Source organism: Helianthus annuus, chromosome 11 (assembly GCF_002127325.2).
Source record: "Helianthus annuus cultivar XRQ/B chromosome 11, HanXRQr2.0-SUNRISE, whole genome shotgun sequence".
NCBI classification, from domain to species: Eukaryota; Viridiplantae; Streptophyta; class Magnoliopsida; order Asterales; family Asteraceae; genus Helianthus; species Helianthus annuus.
The window spans coordinates 145173765-145182999 of NC_035443.2; positions in this window are offsets into that span (position 1 = coordinate 145173765).

Below are 9235 nucleotides of genomic sequence, written 5' to 3' on the forward strand. Positions count from 1 at the left end.
TCATTTTTCTTTCAGTCTTTTATTGGAGTTGACTTACTTGTTTTATTCTTGGTTTTGCAGTTCATGCCCCACACACGTTCGCAGGGACCAGTGAAGCCACCAATTGACAAGTCTTCCGTCTCCACACCAATCCCTCAGGTTCGAAAACCCCCAACTTCATCTTCAGCCCTTTCTGACTCTACACTTCCATCTAAACCACCGAACTTCGACTTTACCCCTAAGTCATCACCCCACAATTCCCCACCACCCTCCCGTCACCCTAGTCCACCACCAGTTCACCAAATGGCCGAAAACCAAACTGTCCACCAGCGTTCCACCGCGGGTTTTACCGCAAACTCACCCATCACCCTCCCTGAAATCACCAATGATAAGTCTTGGCAAATTCCTTCATACATCATGACTGCCATCAACAACTCTTGTCAGTTTCACGGTCGTGATGATGAAGACGCGCCAGCACATATCAACCGTCTCACCCGTCTGTGTAGCACCTTCGGTATCGAAGGTGTGAATCTTGATGCCCGTTATCTCCAAGTCTTCCCCTTTTCGCTTGCTGGCCGCGCAGCCACCTGGCTTGATTCGCAGCCGGCAGGTACTTACACCACTTGGGCCGGACTTAGAGATGCCTTCCTTGCTAAGTATTTCCCACCTGCGAAGGCCTCCCGCCTTCGAGATCAGATCCATTCCTTCAGAATGGAGCCTGACGAACCTTATCACTTAGCATGGGAGAGGTTTCAAACATTGCTCTCGCGTTGTTCCCAACATGGACTGTCGGATTGGGCCTTAGTAGAAAAATTTTATAATGGTCTTACCCCTGAGTGCAAGGCCCGATTCGACACATCCGCAGGAGGCCACCTAATGGGAAAGAAAACTGTGGCTGACTGCAACGACCTCTTTGAGAGTTTCGCTCATGCTGATATAGATCATAGTGCTACCGGCAGGAATTCCAATCCTGTGGTTACCTCCTCATCCTCTCGAGGAGTGAATCAAGTCGTTTCAGACTCAAAGGTAATATCTCAGCTTGACTATATCACCAAAGAGTTGCTAGAAATTAAGAAGAAGGTAGATAGATGCGAGGTTTGTAGAGGGGGACATGACACCATAGATTGCCCAACCATCACACTAGAGCAGGTCGAGTATTTAGCAGGTCAAAATAGGGGTCCAACTAACCCGTTCAACAATAGTAACTCTAATTGGCGTGCTAATAATTATCGCTCCTCAGGTAACCCCCCTGGTTTTCCGTCAGGTCAATACCAAAGTAGGGGGCCAGGTTTTTACTCTAGTGGGGGGTCGGGTCAAACAGGTCAATTTGCTAGTTCAGGTTCAGGTGGTCAGTTTAGGGGTGAGGGGTCAAACCAAGAGGTTCAACCCAAGAGTGAGGGGTCAGGGGGTAGTTTGTCTAGGATAGAGGACCTTCTTTCCCAATTATTGGTTAAGGACCAAGCTACCCAACGTACCTTAGAGGACCACGCCACTCTCCTAAAGAACAATCATTCTAGTTTCCTAGACCTTCAAAGACAAGTTGGGGATATTGCACGCCAGTTGCAAGAACGACCTCCCGGTCACTTTTCGGGCAACACAAAGCCCAACCCATCTGGTTCTTTGAAGGCAATTTCAACCCGTAGTGGTAGGACCTTAGGAGAGGTAGTGAGACCCGAGACCGTAGAGATAGAAGAGGAAGAGCCTGTAGATGAAGAGATTGAGATGGAGGCGCCCGGTAAAGTGCAACCTAGGTTAATCCCAGCAAGTACCGCACACACCGGAGCGCCCTCGAGTGAGAAGAGTGTAGGAAAGAAACCCGTCCAAGTTGTTCCTTCACCGACTGTTGATATTTCCCGTGCTCCTTTTCCGTCCCGCCTTAGAAATCAAACCTATTCCAAAGAGTACGGAAAATTTTTAGAGATCTTCAAGCAGCTTAGGATAAACCTTCCTTTCATAGAAGCCCTTCAATCCATGCCCAAGTATGCAAAATTCCTTAAGGACCTTCTGAAGCGTAAGGATAGGTTAGGAGAGGTTTCCAACATCCCCCTTAGTGGAGGATGTTCAGCCGTAGTGTTGAACAAGGTTCCGGAAAAATTGACGGATCCGGGCCTTTTTACCATCCCGTGTTTGTTTGGGAGTGATACCGAGTGTAGGGCCCTAGCCGACCTAGGAGCGAGTATTAACTTGATGCCATATTCTATGTATGAGAGGTTGGGGCTAGGAGAGTTGTCACCTACACGCATGTCTTTGTCGCTAGCCGATAGGTCCATCAAGTATCCACGAGGTATCATAGAAAACCTTCTAGTCAAAGTGGATAAGTTTGTCTTCCCGGTAGACTTTGTAGTTCTTGACATGGAAGCAGACGAAAAGGTTCCCATCATTCTTGGACGACCATTCTTGTGTACCGCCAAGGCCATCATCGATGTCTTTGACGGGAAGATCACACTTCAAGTCGGTGAGGAGAGGGTCACGTTCGAGATAGCACGCTCCATGGAACACCCTAGTGGTTCCGATGATCTTAGTAGTCCCTGCCATTCGGTCTATTTCATAGAGTCTTTCTTATCATGTGTTGACCATTGCTTTGACTATATTAGTGGAGCCGACCTGGTTGAGAGTAGGATAGAGGAAATAGTTGAGAAAGTGGACGAGGTTGCTAGTGAGAGTGAAGAGGTAGTCGAGGACGAAGGGGTCCCCGAAGTGTTAGAATTGAGTGAAATAAAGAGTGAAAGTGAGAGTACACCCGTAGAGAAGCCCGCCCCTTTAGAGCTTAAAGTCCTCCCGTCCCACTTAGAGTATGCTTTCCTAGGCGAGGGGTCCGAGTTTCCCGTCATTATTTCGTCTAAGTTAGAGGAGGGAGAAAAGGGTAGACTCTTAGAGGTGTTGAGAGTGAATAGGGAAGCTATTGCATGGCGCCTTTCGGATATCAAGGGCATAAGCCCCGCTTATTGCACCCACCGAATACTCATGGAAGATGACTATAAGCCGGTGGTGCAGCCTCAAAGGCGCCTTAATCCGAACATGCAAGAGGTTGTTAAGAAAGAGGTTCTTAAGTTGTTAGATGCCGGGGTAATTTACCCCATTTCCGATTCACCATGGGTTAGCCCGACCCAAGTCGTCCCAAAAAAAGGTGGGATGACGGTGATCATGAATGAAAAGAACGAGTTAATCCCATCCCGTACCGTTACCGGTTGGCGTGTATGCATAGATTATCGAAAATTAAACGACGCCACCCGGAAAGATCACTTCCCCTTACCATTCATTGACCAAATGTTGGAGCGTCTAGCGGGTCAACAATTCTATTGTTTTCTCGATGGATTTTCGGGTTATTTTCAGATCCCCATCGCCCCGGAGGATCAAGATAAAACGACATTCACATGCCCTTACGGCACTTATGCGTATCGCCGCATGCCTTTCGGGTTATGCAACGCTCCGGCTACCTTCCAAAGATGCATGGTTGCCATCTTCCAAGACATGCTTGAGACTTCCATGGAGGTCTTTATGGATGACTTCTCGGTTTATGGCACCACGTTCGACCAATGCCTTTCCAACCTAGATAGGATGCTTAAGAGATGCATAGAGACGAACCTTATGTTGAATTGGGAGAAGTGTCACTTTATGGTGACGGAGGGGATAGTGCTAGGACACAAGGTGTCGAGAGAGGGAATAGAGGTGGATAGGGCCAAGATAGATACAATAAGTAGATTGCATCCACCTACTAGTGTTAAGTCCGTTAGGAGTTTCCTAGGTCATGCGGGCTTTTATAGGCGTTTCATAAAGGATTTTTCCAAAATCACACGCCCGATGACTAGGCTTTTAGAGAAGGATGTACCTTTTGTCTTCGACAAGGAGTGCATCAAGGCGTTTGACTTCTTGAAAGAGAAACTCGTTAGTGCCCCAATACTTGTGTCGCCCGATTGGAGTTTACCTTTCGAGCTCATGTGTGACGCAAGCGATTATGCTGTAGGTGCGGTTCTAGGTCAAAGAGTTGATAAACACTTTCATCCGATTTACTACGCGAGCAAAACTCTGAACGATGCTCAAGAGAACTATACCACGACGGAAAAGGAACTCTTAGCCGTAGTGTTTGCGTTTGACAAGTTTCGCTCATATCTCGTGCTTTCTAAAACCACCGTGTTCACCGATCACTCCGCTTTGCGCTTTCTGTTCCAAAAGAAAGATGCGAAGCCACGTCTTATTAGGTGGATTCTTTTGCTCTCCGAGTTCGATATAGAAATTAAGGATAAAAAGGGAGCGGAAAATGTGGCCGCCGACCACTTGTCACGGTTAGAGGACCCTAAGAGAGAGGAAGTTCGTGAGGATACCATAGGAGATACCTTTCCCCACGAAACCATAGATTTTGTGAGTGCCGAGGTAGAGGGTTTGCCATGGTTTTCGGATTTGGCAAATTATTTGGCAACCGGAGATCTTGTGAGGGGGATGTCGTTCCAACAAAAGAAAAAGCTTCTTAGGGAGGCTAGGAAGTACATTTGGGATGATCCTTACCTCTTTAGGATAGGAGGAGATAGAGTGCTTAGAAGGTGTGTCGCTAAGGAAGAGGGTTTAGACATCCTTAGGCATGTGCATGAAGGTTTAGCTGGGGGTCATCACGGAGCACATGTGACGGCACAAAAAGTTTTCGATAGTGGGTTTTATTGGCCGACGGTAGTTAAGGATGCCGTAGAGTTTGTAAGGACTTGTGATCGTTGCCAACGTACCGGCAACATCTCATCCAAGGATGAAATGCCTCAAAATCCAATCCAAGTATTGGAAGTCTTTGACGTTTGGGGCATTGATTTCATGGGACCTTTCCCGTCTTCTAGCGGGAATAGGTACATCCTCGTGGCCATTGACTACGTTTCTAAGTGGGTTGAAGCTCAAGCTTTGCCCACCAATGATGCCCGAGTGGTGGTGAGATTCCTCAAGAAGCTGTTTACACGTTTCGGGATACCTAAAGCTATAATAAGTGACCGTGGCACGCATTTTTGCAATTCCGCCATGGAAAAGGCACTTGCGCGTTACGGTGTCACTCATCGTCTTTCCACCGCATATCACCCGCAAACTAGTGGCCAAGTAGAGAATGCAAACCGAGGGGTGAAGAGAATCCTAGAGAAAACGGTAGGGAAAAGTAGAAAGGATTGGTCGGAAAAGCTCGACGACGCTTTGTGGGCATTCCGCACCGCCTATAAGACACCGTTAGGCACCACACCCTTTATGATCGTATATGGCAAAGCTTGCCATCTCCCGGTTGAATTAGAACATAGGGCGTTGTGGGCGTTGAAAACCGTGAACCTTGACCTTACCGAAGCCGCAAGGAGGAGATTCTTCCAAATTCACGAGTTGGAAGCTTTGAGGGATGCCGCATATGAAAGATCTTGGAGCATCAAGGAAAAATCAAAGGCATTGCATGATCGAAGGTTGCGAGGTTTGAAGGAGTTTAAGGTAGGTGACAAGGTACTTTTGTTCAATTCCCGTTTGAAATTGATAGCAGGTAAACTGAAATCGAGGTGGAATGGACCGTACGTGGTTAAACAAGTGTTTCCGTACGGCACGGTTGAGCTTTACGATGAAGTCGATAAGGGAGTTTGGAAGGTGAATGGCCACCGTTTGAAACATTACTTGGGAGGTCCAATTGATGCTACCGAAGAGGAAGAAATTCCTCTAGAGGACCCACCCACTTTCGCCGAACAGTAATTGCGTAAGGTTTCGTTTGTAGAGTTTGTACCGTTTGTAAATTGCGTATTTCTTGTGTTTTTCGTAGTTTTTGTTTTTGTGTTTTGTGTGTTTGAGAAATTTTGCAGAAAACGTGCCTTGACGAGCTGGAAATTTGAAGAAAACGAGATCTCAGGTAAGTCCCATACTTAGAAAAAATTTTGGGATGGCTTGGAAATGGATTGGTAAAACCACAAAATTTTTCTAAGGCATGAAATCCAAATTTTCACGAACATTCTGTCCAAAATGCCCAGTCGCGTAGCGCGACTAGTACACCCCATCACACTCGCGCTACGCGAGCCCTACGGGGTTCATTATCACCTTTGAACCTTTGACCTGTTGAACCTTTGAACCCTCTCCAGCTTGAACCATCCTTTCGCGTAGCGCCACACCTGGCACAATATCACTCGCGCTACGCGAGTGACCTGTTACACACGGAAAAAAAAAATATATAAAATACAAAACCCTAGTTTCTAAAACTCAACCTTATCCGTCCCCATCTCTTCCACACCCGGCGAATTTCAACCTCCACTCACCAAACCACCACCGATTGCCACCCATCCCCAAACTTTCCCCACCTCCGATTTCCCAACCGTCCCCCACAGCCGTTCAACCCTCACCTTTACCCTTCACCACCAACCTCCGATTTCACCCGATACTCACCATACCCCCTCCTGTCAACACCCGTTTACCACCCGTCCAATACACCACCGATCACCCTCCACAACCGTCACCGCTCCTGTCAACACCCGTTTACCGCCGTTGCAACCTCAACCACATCAACCACGTCAGCTTATTATCACCAAATTCCAAATCTTTCATTCACTTTTTCACACTTCAGGTATGTTTCCGCTTACTTTCTCATTCATTTCGGTGTTGGTAGTCTGATGTGCGTCTTTTCGTATTGTATTTTGTCTTGTCCGGGTCTTGTGTTGGTTGGCGTCCATGTAAACCGAGTAATGGTGTTTGGTGTGTGTTTGAGTCATGTTTAGTCGTTTTCTTGTTTTGTTTATCCAGTAGGGTATATCGTCAAGTCTAATATGAGGGTTTAATGTTTGGTGTGTGCTTGTTCGATATTGCACGGGTGCGGGTGGATAGGGTTAGTTTTGAAATGTTAATTGATTTGAGAGGCGTCAGATTGGGAGGTTGATAGTCTATACGGGAGGGGTGGTTTTGCCCGCATTTTTATTGATCGTGCTATTTGAACGCCGACACTTGTGAGGATAAAATGCAACTCAAGTGTGGGGATGTGACGCGCGACATTTCGCAAAAATTTCAGATTTTTCATTAACACCACGCGCGCCGCATCCATTGCTTCCGCACTTTTGGATTGCCTAACTTTCGGCACTTGGGATTGCTCGAGGGCGAGCAAGGTGCCGGAAGGGGGTAAATGTTGCGTCTTTTGCGTCAAGTTTGCGTCTTGTGAGTTGTTAGTGTCGTCTTTAGTTCGTCGAGTCATTTCAGAGTCTTGTCCAGTGTCATTTTGCGCAATGTACATCGGTTGACAATCGGATTACTTTGCTCGTCTTCAATCTCCATTCGGGCGAAGTTGATCCGGTTTTTGACCCGATATGCGTAAAAGTCGCTTGCATCGGATAATGGCCGCGAAAGAAATGCTATACGGCCATTGTTCGACTGTACAAAAATATAAAATACCAAAAAAACCCAAAAAAAAATTAAAAAATCCCAAAAATCAAAAAAAAATAGTTTGTTATTACTGATGATCTGCTTGTTTTGTCTTGAAGATATGGCGAGTAGTTCGCGAGCAGGTCGCGCCAGGAAAAGGGCCGCGGGCCAGACTGCACCGGGACAGGATCCGGTAGTTGTCGAAACGCCAATCATTCAAATAGCACCCGATGATCCGAATCTACGAAAAATCACATATGATAAGTATAGTTTTATCCCGGATTGTAAGATGCACAGAGAGGACCATCCGATCCTCAAGTTCGAAGAGGATACGTACGAATGGGATAAGTTCAATAAGTTTAAGAAAATGGGTTTGCTTCAGCATAGGATAATACACTGGGAATGGTTGGGTGAGATAGGAGCTGAGCAGGAGGTTAGAGATTTGTTAGGAGAGAGGTTAATAGCTGCGATGAACTGCATTGAGCCACAGTACGAAGAGCTTGTGCTAGAATTCCACAGTACGTGGTATCATAAGGAAGGTAAGTTTGAGCAGGGAAATGCTTTATCATTCAGTTCTGGTAGGAAGGTGTACGAGATGAACGTACCTCGGTTCGCGGTTATTTCGGGCTTATATACTGAGGATGAGGTTAGGAGGCCCGAGTTCTCGACCTGTCTGAGGGGTGCGTATGTGGAGAATAGGAGGTTTAGTGTGGGGAAAAGAGAGTTGAAGGCGTTCTGGGAGTCGATATCGGATACGAAGTTTGGCCAGACAAATCTGATTACTACGGTTAGGAATCCGATATATAGGTATGTGCTGAGGTTGTTGGCGACTACGTTGGTAGGTAGGAAATCAGGGGAGAATAAGGCCAACTGGATTGAGTTGTTTGTGTTGATGTGTAGGGTGCAGAGGCGAGAGTTTAACTTAGCCACCGTGTTGGTAGACTCGATTAGTCGAGGTAGGAGAGGTGGAAATAGAGCTAGGTTGGATATGGGCCCCTACATTACTAGGATTGCATCACATTTGGGGGTTTTAGATGTATATCGACCTGAGTTCTTACATAGGGGGCCGACTACTGCGATCTTTGGGTTAGAGGACCTGCAGAAGGCAGGAATAGCATCGTGGACGGCACCGTACGGCTGGGAGCCGATTAAAGAGGGCCCACCTGTTCAGCCACGACAGAGAGGACCGGTAGAGGTAGTTGAGCCTCAGCAGGAGGCAGGACCGTCGGGTGTTCAGCAGCCGCCACAGTCACCGGTACAGCCGGCACAGCAGGCTGAGAGGAGAGTTCCATTACCAGTTCCCCTTACTTTAGAGTCATTCTCTGGCTATGTGGAGCAGAGATTTGATAGACTGGAGCGCATGATTGAGCTACTACACAGGGAACGTGGTGCACCGGCAGGTTCTGTTTCTACTTATCAGGTTTATGAGGCGAGTAGCCACGAGACAGACAGTGGCTAGAGACTGTGGATGGAGTACAGGAGGATGAGCAGCAGCTGATGATATCTTTTGATGTTTATTTTTCTTTATTGCTGTTTTCATCCTAGTTTGTTTGGTCTGTACTTGATATTGATACACGTTAAACTGGTTGGGTAGGATGGGTTGGTTTGAAGAACAACTTATGCTGTTATTTTGATAGATATATATATGATGGCATGTTGGTAGGTTGTTCGTTGTTTGATAGGTGATTATGTTAGCCGCTTTCGTTCGCGTGTCCGAGGTTGAGTTGTTTGCTGAGCGCGTTTCGAATTGGAGGGCTTATGTGGAAATGACTGGCACTTTGACAGTCTCACATATCAGCTAAGTCGTTTCCCTTTTGTTGTTGTATTTTTTTTATTTATTTCGTTAGTTCGTTATTTATTTAGTAGTTAGTCAGTTTGAGTCGTATTTTCGTTCTTGCATTAGGGACAATGCAATCTCTAA